Source organism: Sceloporus occidentalis, unplaced genomic scaffold (genome assembly GCF_023333645.1).
Source record: "Sceloporus occidentalis isolate IW3139 unplaced genomic scaffold, rSceOcc1.0.p SCAF_6, whole genome shotgun sequence".
Classification (NCBI taxonomy): domain Eukaryota; kingdom Metazoa; phylum Chordata; class Lepidosauria; order Squamata; family Phrynosomatidae; genus Sceloporus; species Sceloporus occidentalis.
In genome coordinates, this window is record NW_028316986.1 from 41,951,159 (window position 1) to 41,965,477 (window position 14,319).

General features: G+C 41.7%; 1 protein-coding gene across 1 annotated transcript in view; it reads left to right on the top strand.

Moving 5' to 3' along the window:
* Positions 1–14,319, top strand: part of LOC149310662 (dynein axonemal heavy chain 14-like) — a 352,749-nt gene that overhangs the window by 105,874 nt on the left and 232,556 nt on the right.

Sequence of the window (14,319 nt, forward strand, 5' to 3'; positions counted from 1 at the left end):
GGATTGGCATGCCCTTAAGGAATTGGCTCCATTCTCATTGATACTGAGACCAAGGCTTGCTTCTCCTTGTTATCAATAGGAAAGATCCTTTTTAAAAGAGGAAACAGCATTTACTTCCTCAATCCAAGGCTATTCTTACCAGGGAGACTCACTATATACCTCAGTGTCGTATCTGGATTGGTATCGACATGAGGATCAATGGAGAAAACTCCCTGCTTTGTATTGTTCCTATTCAGCGTCTTAATGGGACCGATACCATTGGAACACTCAATCTCTCTCCGCACTGGTGCAGGAGTCGGTTCTGCTCACCTTCTGACAAAAAAGGAAGGGAGTCACCCAGATACTGACATTCCTTGCGATACTGTTCACCACCTGCGCCTCGGTGTTGGGACCGTTCACCGCCCTTGCCATTCATGAGGTCTCCTCTTCCCTCCAGAGTCCCTCCACCACCACGTACTACTGCCACCTTATCCCGCCACTCCCTCCTCTCCTCTGACGACCTTACCATCGGTATTGATCATTATGGCACCAATTTTGATGTCGGCTTCATTGGTATCGGCCATGGTTACTCTGTCTGTGTCAGTTCCAATACTGAGTGTTCTTCCTGTGCCCCCTGTACCTCAGTCGACACCTCCTTCGTCTCTACCACTGGTCTGGTACATCCAGTGCAAGCGACTATGGGCAAGTTGGACAACTATGATCCCTACACTTCTTCACCTGAGTCACTGTTGCTGGTATCGTCTTCTCCATCTGGCACTGTCAAGGAGTCGGCCCATCATCTCCCCCGAGGACATGAAGACTTTCTTGGATGTGGTTTTGTGGATGCGCAAGGCCCTTGGAATCAAGGTTAAACCTCCTCTGGAGCCAGTGAATGATCTGGTTTTTCAGATGGTGGACTCCTGTACAGTGACTCCCACCTTGGTTCCTCTTCTACTGACGCTACATGAGGTCACGAAACACTCTTGGCAAAAAAAAAAATCTCCTCTTCACCACCTCCAGTTTCCTATAATTGGAGAATCTGTATCGAATGCAGTCTGAAGGTGCATCTTGCCTATTCAACTATCCTGTTCCAAACTCCACTATGGTGAAGGCATCACAGTCCAGGTCTACCGAGAAGGCACATTCTGCATCAGTTGATAGAATGGGCAGATATCTTGATGCTTTTGTCTGCAGATTCTGTTCCTTGGCATAGTTATGGTCAAGGAGGGCAATCTGCAGCCTTGCATGGCTGTATACCAGAAGTTACTCTGGGATAGGATGGGAGCCTTTGTTCCCAATCTCCCTGAGGATCAACCCAATGTGGCCATATCTTTCTATCAAGAGGCTCAGGATTTAGTAACTGAACAAATCCACTTGGCAGACATACTGTGGATTGCACTTCCAAAGTAATATCTGGTGCTGTCGCCTTGAGATGCTATGCCTGGCTTCACTCTACTGATTTACCTGAAGAGACCAGATGGAGAAGTGAGGAGCTTCCATTTGATGGAGATGGCTTGTTCAATCAATCAATCAAAGCCTTTATTACAGTTAACAAACCATAAGGCAAAACGACGACAACACAGCTACAACAAAATCAACAAAAATATTTCCTCAGTTATATACATCTTATACCCTTTACACAAAATATAGGCAGTCTATATTAAAGAATAAGAACAAGCCATGTGAAAATAGAATAGTGGGGTATAGTTAAGTGCAAATAAATGCATTTTAAAAACAACATAATAAAATATGTTTAAAATTTGTGACAAAACAAATATGATTAAAATATATAAAATATTTAGTATGTATATATCTATATAATGTTAAAATATGTATTAAAACCTTACAGCCAAAGTAAGCAAATTTTAGCTATCCCTCTTACTCCTAGGGCTATAACTCCCATTTAGCACCTCAAACAGTTTGGCCAGAAGGCCATTCTTAAATTATTAATGTTTATGGAACATGGTCCTTCAAGTTTTGGCTGCAGGAAAAAAAAAAGAACTTCGTGACCTCTTCTGTTATCCCCCCATATCTTCTAGCAAATACATAAAATATCATTCTGAAGCTCTACCTGGGAACTTACTTAAAAGAGGTGTAACTAGTCTTAATCTGTCATCTTTATAAAAAGTACAGAAAAGGAGTATAAGGGATAAAGATTCTACTAGTCCCTCCCCACAAGAGCATATGCAATCCTTGTACTAAATTCGCTGAAAACGTCCTTCTAATACAGCTGATGGAATACATTGAATCTGGCTTTGCTGAACGCCAGCCTATATTTAGGGATTGTTAGATTTTTTAGATAATTTGCACCCACTTTTGAATTGAATCCTAGGCCCAAATTTATGGGGGAGCAAGTGGTCTGTGCAGCAGAAATTGAGTGTTGGTGTCAATATTTTTAATCCATTGAGCAAAGATCAGCTTTGCCCTAGGCCAATCCAGTGTGAGGAGAAATTTATCTGAGAGATCTAATACCTGCAGTTTCTCCTTTATGGCCATAAAAAGATGGTTGGTATAAGTATCCCTTTGCATCAAATAAACATATCCAGCCTCTGCCTCCACAAAAATAATTCTCAACCAATACCCTAGTGCCCATTTCCATGCAGTGCATTCAACTGATGGGCACCCTGCCTCAAGGCTTAGGGCTGCTGCTGGAACACAATTAGGCACTGCAAACAATTTTCTAAGGAACACTGAAAGGACTTGTTCCATTACTGAAGAGAAACCTAAGATCCACACTGGGATACCAAACAATAATTGTGGGAGAACCTTGGCCTGGAATACTTTCAATGCAGCTGGTATCAATTGCCCACCTTTAGTATAAAAGAAGCGAACAATGGCTTTACTGTTGTTGGTTGCGTTCTGAATGGCCGTTGCTCGGTGAGATGCCCATGTACTAGATGTATGAAAGGTTACCCCTAAGTATTTAAAATGTCTGAGTTGCTCTATTTTATACTTATCTATTACCCAATTGTGCATAGAGCATTCCTTAGAGAAGACCATGATTTTAGATTTATTGTAGTTTATATTTAAATTGTTATTTTCACAGTACTCCATAAAAGCTCTCAATGTTCGTTTCAAGCCAACTTTGGTGAATGAGAGAAGGGCAGCATCATCCTCGTATAGCAGTAAAGGAATACTAACTGAGGCCAATTTGGGAGGATGAAAAGTCTCTGAGGAAATACATCCAGCAAGATTGTTAAGATATAAATTAAATAATGTGGGTGCAAGAATACAACCTCGGCGTACACCTCTTTTAACTGGGATAGTTTTAGTAAGACTACCCTGTAATCCGCATCTGACCTGTACTGTGGTGTTGCTATATAATTTCATTATTAGCCCAAGTAAGCGTTTATCAGTAGAGGAGACAAGGAGTTTAGCCTAAAGTCTGCCTTTAGATATTGAATCAAATGCTGATTTTAAATCTATAAAGGCAACGTATAGGCTGCTATTATGTGTCCTTAAATATTTTTCTGCCAGATGGTTTAAGACTACACAATGATCCATAACTGACTTGCTTTTCTGAAACCCAGCTTGTTCATCCCTGAGAATTTTTTCTGTCTCAATTCATTCTACAAGTCGGTTGTTAAGATAATGACCATATAATTTACCCACTACTGACAGTAAACTTAGGGGACAATAATTAATAGGGCCATTTCTATCTCCTTTTTTGTATATAGGAAATATAATGGCTTGAGACCAACTATCAGGCATTTGGGCTGTTCAGTTGATATGGGTAAACAGAGATGCTAGTAATGGTGTCCACCATGTGATGTTTGCTTTTAAAAGTTCAGGAATATTTAAATCAGGCCCTAGGGCTTTGCCAGATGTTTCTTTATCTTGGGGGGCTGTTTTAGGCATAGTCCAGAGTCTGACAGATTGATAAGATTAGCTGTTGTGCTATGATTGCTCTTGTTGTTGGAGATTGTACTGAGGGAGCATTTGGTCAGTGAAATAGGAGGAACACTATTTTCATAGAAATGGGAGATTAACAAGCTCTTATTTAGTAGCTCACACTTGAGAGAATAGACTTGTTGGGCAATATACTCATTTGTGAAGGATATAATGGCTCGGGCTCCAGTATAATTGTAAAAGAAATACTCCAGCTGGAGAATTTCTGCACGGATAAGAGTCCCATATGCCACGGAATCCAATGTATGTATCAGGTTATCTCTGCATGCAGATTGAGATAACTTGCCCCAAGGTTTAGGGTAGTTACTGGTGACCAATTTATTTTTAACTAAAATTAAATTCCAGGTCTTACTTTTCTTGTTATCCTGGGTGATTGAAGTCTGGAAATGCACACCTCGGGAGGGTGACTTCTCCTTATAGAGTGGGTCGTTTCTAGGTATTATTTCCCAGGGATCCTGGATATCTAATTCCTCATTACCAGCACAATTGCTCAGAGGGTGAATAGGGTCATCATAGTTACCAGATATTGGTTTCTGAATCTTCTCAACAGGTCTAAACGATGTTTTCTTTACCTTCCCTGATTTGCCCATTATTTGTGAGTTCTTGGATGTATTTGGCTTCTTATCCAGCAGATTGAAGAGTTTTTGAAAATTCATTTTTTCCTGTTTTGGTGGTACTCTGTGACCTTTCTCTGGCCTCTTGATGATCTTATTTTTCTTTGACATGTTAAATCTATTTTGTGAGGGGTTTTTGTTACCATTGGATTTCCTCTTTTTAGATTCCTTTCTTCCAATGCTGTGCTGCGCCGTAGCATCCTTACAAACTGGCAGTTGGTTATGGATTGAGCTTCCATCCTTACCAAAAATTCAGTAATAACTGTTAGTAAGCCATTACATTCGGAGAGATAGGAGTCGACTGAATGTAAATCTTTGTTCATATTTATGGCATGACCAATTAGTTCTATTAATTGTTCTGGATTCTTCATCTCATGTCGCACTATACTTTGATTTGAAACATCTTCTGTTGCACTAACAGTATTGTTATGTTTCAGAGATTTAAGAATGGTTCCAATACTCCAGTCCCGTAGAGAGATGTCATTTTTGTTACTTTCAGTAAAAACAATCTCCTCTACCAGGTTAACTTCATCCTTGTTATATGGATCAAATAGAATCTGTCTGTGATTAAAGGTCCATTCTAACACTGTGTCAGAAGGCAGTTCAGGATCTGGGTAATTTATTTTAACCACCGGAGAGAAGTACTCAGAAATATCAGTTTATTTTGTTTTCTTTATTTGTGTCTTCTTTTTATTTATGGGATATTTCATGTTGATTGGTGAAGTGTCCAGATTTTTATATTCTTGTCTTGTAAGGACCACCATCTTTCATAGTAGGACAGCCACACTTATATCATACATGAGTATAGCTAGTTTTCTCTCTCTTGGCAATTAGGCTTAAACTAAAACTAAAATCTTCTAAAAGTTCTAAGAGTTTTAACAGTAAAAGTTACCATCAAAGCATCTGTCTCTTTAAATACTCACAGCTCCTTCCTGTTTCTTACGAATTGGAAATAAATCTTTGTTTAGCTTGGTTGTTTAATCTTCTAAATGAATGTTTAGTTTCCTCGTCCGCTTGTGTTATGTTTTGTTAACGTTCCCTTGTTAAAAGGCTTTTTGAAGGGAGAAGCCTCAAGAACAAAATATAAAAACTGGAGCTGTAGGAACTGATAGCTTGTCTCTGGACCACATCTGGATGGTGAGGGTCACCTGCAAAGAAGATTGGCCTTTCTGGTCAGAAACACCAGCAACACTCATTCAGATCTTTCTGGCATAGAATCATAAAATCATAGAGTTGGAAGAGACCACATGGGCCATCCAGTCCAACCCCCTCCCATGCAGGAAATCCAATCAAAGCATCCCAATAGGTGGCCATCGAGCCTCTGCTTAAAGACCTCCAAGGAAGGAGACTCCACTACACTCCGAGGGAGTGTGTTCCACTGTCGAGCAGCCCTTACTGTCAGGAAGTTCTTCCTAATGTTGAGGTGGAATCTCTTTTCCTGTAGCTAGCATCCATTGTTCCGGGTCCTGTTCTCTGGAGCAGCAGAAAACAAGCTTGCTCCCTCCTCAATATGACATCCTTTCAAATATTTAAACAGGGCTATCATATCACCTCTTAACCTTCTCTTCTCCAGGCTAAACATCCCCAGCTCCCTGAGTCATTCCTCATAGGGCAAGGTTTCCAGACCTTTCACCATTTTAGTCGCCCTCCTTTGGACATGCTCCAGTTTCTCAATGTCCTTTTTGAATTGTGGTGCCCAGAACTGGACACAATATTCCAGGTGAGGCCTGACCAGAGCAGAATACAGTGGCACTATTACTTCTTTTGATCTAGACACTATACTTTTATTGATGCAGCCTAAAATTGCATTGGCCTTTTTAGCTGCCGCATCGCACTGTTGACTTATGTTCAACTTGTGGTCTACTTGGACTCCCAGATCCCTTTCACATGTAGTTTCATTCAGCCAGGTGTCCTCCATCCTATACCTGTGCATTTCATTTTTCTGCCCTAAGTGCAGTACCTTACATTTCTCTGTGTTGAATTTCATTTTGTTAGCTTTGGCCCAGCTTTCTAGTCTATTCAGATCATTTTGAATCTTGATCCTGTCCTCTGGAGTATTAGCTATTCCTCCTAATTTGGTGTCATCTGCAAATTTGATAAGTATGCTCCCAATTCTGTCATCCAGGTCATCGATAAAGATGTTGAATAACACTGGGCCCAGGACAGAGCCCTGTGGGACCCCACTAGTCACTTTTCTCCAGGCTGAAAAAGAGCCATTGTTGAGCACCCTTTGGGTTTGTCCGGTCAACCAATTACAAATCCATGTAACAGTTACTTTGTCTAGCCCACATTTTAGATGTTTGTTTGCAAGAATGTCATGGGGAAACCTTGTCAAAGGCCTTACTGAAATCAAGATATACTATATCCACAGCATTCCCTTCATCTACCAAGCTGGTAATTTTATCAAAGAAAGAGCTCAGATTTGTCTGGCATGACTTGTTTCTCTGAAACCCATGTTGACTTTTTGTGATTATGGTATTGCCTTCTAGATGTTCACAGACTCTGTGTTTAATGATCTGCTCCAGAATCTTTCCTGGTATTGATGTCAGACTAACTGGACGATAATTGTTGGGATCCTCTTTTTTCCCCTTTTTGAAGATGGGGACAACGTTTGCCCTCCTCCAGTCTGCTGGGATTTCTCCTGTTTTCCAGGAGTTTTCAAATATGATTGCCAATGGCTCCGATATTACATTTGCCAGTTCTTTTAGTACCTTTGGATGTAGTTCATCTGGTCCTGGAGACTTAAATTCATTTAGATTAACAAGGTATTCCTCTACTATCTCTTTACTTATTCTGTGCTGAAATTCCCCTATTCTGTCCTCTGCTCCATTATCCTCAGGTTGAGCACCCTTTGCCTTTTCTGAGAAGACTGAGGCAAAGAAGGTGTTGAGTAATTCTGCCTTTTCTCTGTCCTCTGTTAACATTTTGCCATCTTCTCCACGCAGTGGCCCTACCATTTCCTTCTTCTTCCTTTTGTTGCAGACATATCCAAAAAATCTATTTTTATTCTTTTTAACCTCTCTAGCAAGCCTGAGCTAATGCTGCTCTTTAGCTTTTCTGACTTTACCCCTACACATGCCTGCTATTTCTTTGAATTCCTTTTTTGTGATTTCCCCCTTTTTCCATTTCTTGTACATGTTCTATATCAAACTTAGCTCGGTTGAAAGTTCCTTAGTCATCCATCCTGGTTTCTTGAGACACCTCCCATTTTTCTTTCTCACTGGAACTGTTTGAAATTGTGCCTTCAGTATCTCTCTTTTGAGAAACTCCCATCCGTCCTGAACTCCCTTCCCTTTTAGTATTTCTGACCACGGGATCACCCTCATTACTTCTCTAAGTTTACTGAAATCCGCTCTCCTAAAGTCTAGGATGCGTGTTTGACTATGCCTGGCTTCTCTTTACTTTATTATTATTATTATTATTATTATTATTATTATTATTATTAAGAGGCCTGGCCTGGAAGACAAAGAGCCCTCCTCCAACCACCATCTTGAGGGGGAGAGAGGCCTGGCCTGGAAGACAAAGAGCCCTCCTCCAACCACCATCTTGAGGGGGAGAGAGGCCTTGCAATTTTTTGTATTGTATTGCAATTTTACTGTGCACCGCTATGATCATTGCGGAATAGCGGTCTATAAATAAAAATTATTATTATTATTATTATTATTATTATTATTATTATTATTATTATCCTTTCCACTGTATAACAAACTCCAGGAGAACATGGTCACTTCCACCTAATGATCCCACCACTTGCACCCCATTAACCAAGTCATCCTTGTTGGTTAGGATCAGATCCAAAATAGCTGACCCCCTTGTTGCCTCTTCCACCTTTTGGACAATGAAATTGTCTTCCAGGCAAGTGAGGAATTTGCTAGACCTTGAGGATTTTGCTGAGTTTGACTTCCAGCAAATATCAGGATAGTTGAAGTCACCCATCACTACTACATCTCTCTTTTCTGACTGTGTGGTCATCTGTTCTAGAAAGATATTATCCAATTCCTCAGTCTGACTTGGGGGTCTGTAGTAGACTCTCACCGTAACATCCTTGTTGTTTCCCTCCCCTTTAATTTTTATCCAGATGCTCTCCAAATGGCTTCCATGATTGATGTCCTGGATCTCTTCACTGGTGTAAATATTTCTGACATATAGTGCTTTTCCTCCTCCTTTCCTGTTTGGCCTGTTTCTCTTAAAAAGGTTATACCCCTTTATATATATACCCCTTTATATATTTATATTTCCACATTCCAATCATGAGACTCATCCCACCAGGTTTCAGTGATGCCTATTATATCATATTTGCTTTGTTGTACTAGAAGTTCAAGTTCATCTTGCTTATTTCCCATGCTCTGTGCATTAGTGTAGAGACATCGCAGACCACGGGTCCCATTTACTTGCTGCTTGTGCAAGTTTTTTTGCCTCCCACTGTTGGGTCCTTGCACTTTTTTTCTTGTTTCCTCTATGTCTGTTTGACTATTTTCTCCAGCCCTTTCGCCTTCCTTAATATTGTCTCCCTTCCCCACGGAACTCAGTTTAAAGCCCTCTTGATCAAGTTCTTGAGACAGTTGGCAAAAACATTTCTTCCAACTGGCGTGAGATGCAACCCGTCCATTGCAAGAAGTCCCTCCTCATGGAACCGCAGCCCATGATCAAAGAATCCAAATCGTTCTCGGCGGCACCATCTGCGAAGCCAGTTGTTCACATCCGCTGTTTTCCTCTCCTTTCCTGGACCGTGCCCTTCAACTGGCAGAAGAGACGAGATGACAACCTGTACATCCATTCCTTTCAGTTTCCTACCAAGCGCCTCGTAATCCCTTTAGATGTTCTGCAGGCTGTGTCTTGCAGTATCATTGGTTCCCACATGGACCAAAAGGAAGGGGTATTGGTCAGTAGGCTTGACCAGTCTTGTCAGCCTCTCTGTCACATCACGGATCTTTGCCCCAGGGAGACAACACACCTCTCGAGACATCTTGTCAGGCCTACAAATCACTGCTTCTGTACCCCTCAGCAAGGAGTCCCCCACTACGACCACATGCCTCCTACGAGGCTTAGCAGCGACTGTTCCCTTGGGTGGGACTCTCAGGCTTGCCTGCTCTGTCCCTGAAGTCTGTCCATGCTGCTCTTCTTCATCTTCCTTGATAAAGGAAAGAGCTTTGAATCGATTCTCTAGCTGCAAGCTCCCCGAACAATCCCTTCTTGGCCTACTTCTCTGTGTGACATTCCTCCAGCTGTCTGCCTCCTGTGTATGTTAAGTGACCTCCTCGGCTCCAGCATCTTCCACTGTGTGGTATTAGTCCAGGATTGTTAGTTCTGTTGTGTCCAGGAAATCCTCCTGCTCCCTAATATGCTGAAGTGTAGCTACTCTGGACTCCAACTGCTGCACTTTGTCCTCCAAGAGGGCTACCAACTTGCACTTGGGGCATGTGAAGTTCTCCACTTCTGTAGGCAAGAAGACAAACATCCCACAAGTGTTGCAGGTGACTGCCGTGGTTCCGTCAGTGTCCATACTGAAAAGTCTTAGGAAATTACTGGAACAGGACTGTGGGCTTTCTCCTGGAAAAAAAAAAATCCTCCAGAAAACACCAACGTTAAAGCCCCTGATGTTTCAACAGTTTGTGGCAGTGAGCTCAATCAACTCTGCCTCTTCTGTAGATTTCCTTGGATGAAAAAAATGAAATAAAAATAGAAATAAAATTAACAGTGCGCGGCTCTGGGAGGAGTAATATAGAGCTAGTCTGCTAGCTCCGCTCCCTAGTGATTCACAGATGGGGCTCACTGAAGATGTGACTACAAGCACACTCTTCCTAGAGTTTAATAATAATTTAAACAGTCTCCACTTAAAATGGCTGCCTAGCTACCTCTCTCCTCCTCCTCTCTGTAGCAGGAACTGCTCCGGGGAGGCTCTGGGAGAAGTAATATAGAGCTAGTCTGATAGCTCCACCCCCTAGTGACTCACAGATGGGACTCACTGAAGTTGTGACTACAAGCACACTCCTCCTAGAGTTTAAAAAAAATTAAACAGTCACCATTTAAAATGGCTGCCCAGCTACCTCTCTCCTCCTCCTCTCTGTAGCAGGAACTCTAGGCATCACCAGCCTTTCACTTCCACCTTTCCCTGGTCAAGGTTTCCTCTGCGATCTTTTTTAAGTTGATGAAATTCCAGCCTTCCACCTCTAAAAAAATCTTCATCCTCCAAGTCTCGTTTTTGACTTCTCATTGAGGACAGCAGCCCATGCAACCGCAGATCTTTCCTTGATAGGCCCATTGTCATCTTAGGCTCACAAGTTATACCACCATTACTGCACCTGGCGGAACATCATTACAGATTCCTGGGTTCTTACTATCATCCCTATGGGCAGTGCCATAGAATTCTCAAGTATTCCACCTGTTGGCATGTTTTGACATACCTAGCCTATTGTCCCCTCTTGGAGGAAATGAACACCCCCCCTTAAAAGGGCACCATGGAATGTATACTTGCAAATTGCACGAGACATGGATTCTTCTTCATGGTCCCCAAGAGGGACAAGGGCCTTTGGCCAATACTGGAAATTAGAGGAGTGAACAGTTGCATCTGACCCAGGAGGTTCAAGATGGTTACGCTACATGCCATCCTACCTTTCCTGTATCTGAACAATTGGTTTGCATCAATAGTTCTAAAAGATGCATACTTTCACATTGGGATCTGCCACCAACACCTCGAATTTCTCCACTTTGCAATAAGTGATGATTCCTACCATTGCAAGGTGCTCCCCTTCAGACTTTTGACAGCCCAAGAATATTCACCAGATGTGTGGCTGGAGATGTTTCACAGCTAAATACCCATGGCATCCAAATTTACCCTTACTTCAACAATTGGCTCTTCCCGAACCTCCCTTTTCCAAGACATTCATACCACCTTGTGCCTCCTTCATGATTTAGGCATGAATGTGAATACAAAAAAATCAGTTCTGGAACCTATGACTTTACTGGTGCCACCCTGGACTCCTGCTCAGGAAGAGCTTTTCTGCCAATAGCACACTGAAAAGGCAAGTGCACTCTGTACTAGGCCTGATGGCTTCCACTACTACGGTCACGTGTCTGGCTCACCTGAACTTCAGTACCCTACAGCAGTGGTTCCTCCAGCACTTCAATCCCCTCCACGACAGGCAGTTTATGTTGTTGACTTTTCCTCACCACATCCTCTATTCACTGATATGAATGTATCACCACAGTCTTCTATTGGCCATGCTGTTCCACGCCCCTCACCCAGTATGCATGATGAATACAGATGCCTTGGAAATGGGTAGGGGCACCCACTGTAGTCTCCTGATGGTCTCATTTGGTCTCCTGTTGAAGCGACTCTTCACGTCTTGTAGTTATTGGCTGTGTTTAAGGCTCTCAACGCATTCGAGAGATTGCTTCAGCATCAGACAATTCAAGTTACTGTGAACACCATTTGTTTGCTATATAAACTAATAGGGAGGTACTCATTCCTCCATGTTGCTTGATCTAGCATTTCACCTGTGGAGTTGGTGCTTCCTGTGACAGATACATCTGATAGCAGTCCTTTCTAGTGGCTATTACATCCACATGGCGGGCCTGTGAGTTTACTACTCTCCATCATGAGGAATCCTTTCTCATATTCCTCTGTGAGAAAGTGGTTTTACAACCGGACATCTTCTTTCTACCTAAGGTAGTGTCCCAATTCCACTTTAACCAGGACAACATGTTGGCCACGATTTATCCTAATCTACAGTCTGCTATAGAGAAATCTCTACACTGCTTGGATGTTTACTAGGCACTGGCCTTTTATATCCAATTGATGACTTTGTTTTATCTCTCTGAAAGACTCTTTGCCATGGAGGTACCAGGAAAGGTCAGAAAGTGTCTTCCCAAAGGTTCTCTAAATGGATTGCAGTTTATCTGCTTGGTTTATGAAATGGCAAAACACCAATTCCAATGAACCTACGGCTCACTTCACTAGGGCAATCGCTTCTCAGTGGCTCTTTTACATGGACTCTCCTTGCCTGGCTTGTGTAAAGCCATCACTTGATCCAAACCTTCTACTTTTATTCAGCATTACCTCTTGGACTATAGATCTCAGGCAGATGCTAACTTTGGTTGTACTGTCCTTATTATTTATTTATTTATTTATTTATTTAGCGCTGAAGATTTGCACAGCTCTGTACATAAAACAATAAATATATAAGAGAAAGCCTGCCTATGGCGTACAATCTAAGAGATAATAGGATAATACATATAAAATACATAGCAATACAGGAAATGGTTCAATATAACAGGGAACAAAAGAACATCACGTAGCAAGTGACAATCACGCAATGCCTGGGAACCCTTCTCTGAACAGGATGGTCTTCCTTTCTTCTGTTCTGTGACCTGAACCTCCTACCTTGGGGAAGCTTTACAGTCACCCATTTGTGTGAGACACAGAGACCACGATGAAGAAGAACAGGTTGCTTACCTGTAACTGTATAGGATGGATTATGTGGGGTGATCCCATAGGTAACCTGGAACCACACCATGTTGTAGGGCTTTAAAGGTCATAAACAACACTTTGTATTTTACACAGAAATGAACTGGCAGCCAATGGAGTGATTTTAATATCAGTGTGATATGGTCATGCCTAGATGTACACCTAGATCACTCTGGCTGCCATGGTTTGAACTGATTGTAGTTTCCAAGCTTGTTACAAATGTAACCCAATGTAGAACACATTGCAAAAGTCAGACTTGAGGTTACCAGCGCATGCACTACCATCTTTAGGTCTTCCAGTTCTAGGAAGGGGTGCAGCTGATGTATCAACCGTAGCTGATAATAAGCACTCCTGACCATTGCATCTGTCTGGGCTGACATTTGAAGAGAAAGATTCAAAGGCATTCTCAAACTGAGACCAGTCTTTCAGGAGGAGTGTAACCTCCATTCCAGCTAGGAATTGCTCTGGACATTGTTAAAAAGAAAACACCATATAGTTGTTGTTTTTTAAAACAAAAACTGAGAACCTGAGCGACAGATGTAGCAACAAACAGGAACTTTTCATCCATTTATTCTCCCATTAAATTATTTTAGGTCCAAAACCCACTGCAGAAATAAGCCAGTTTGACACTGCTTTAACTGCCCTGGCTTAGTGTTAGGTAATCCTGATGGTTGTAGTTTATTGTGGCACCAGAGCTCTCTGACCGAGAAGGCTAATTGTCTCAGAAAATTACAGTTCCCAGAATTCCCCAGCATTGAGCCAGAACAATTAAACCTTAGAATCATGGAATCGTAGAACTGGAAGATACCACAAGGGCCATTCAGTCCTTCTCAAACTGGATTATTTCTGCAGTGTGTTTTGGACCTGAGCCTAGTCAGAGAATTATGTCCTGCTAGTAGTGCTCTTGTCAAAAGATTTCAGAACATCAGTGGCAAAGAATGGACTAGTGCCCTGAATCTCTGGAATATTAAGAGTATGCTTGTACCTATTTTTCTCTTATCTCTATCCTGAAACAATTTGTGTTTATTTTTTTTAAAATGTGTTGCTGGTCTGTAGCCTTGCAGTTATATATTCAGGGTGCATCTACATTGTAAAAATAATGCTGTTTGACACTACTTTAACTGCTATGGTCTCTGGTATTTGTAATTTTGTGAGGCATCAGCACTCTTTGGCAGAGAAAGCTAAAGCTCTTATGAAACTGCAAATCCCAGGATTGCATAGGATGGAGCATCAGCACATAAAGTGGTATCAAATTGCATTATTCCTACAGTTTAAATGCACCCCCAGTGAAATAAGGAAGTTACAGTCTTGAATTTTCAACATCTGAGTTTGTTAATTACACATTCTCTT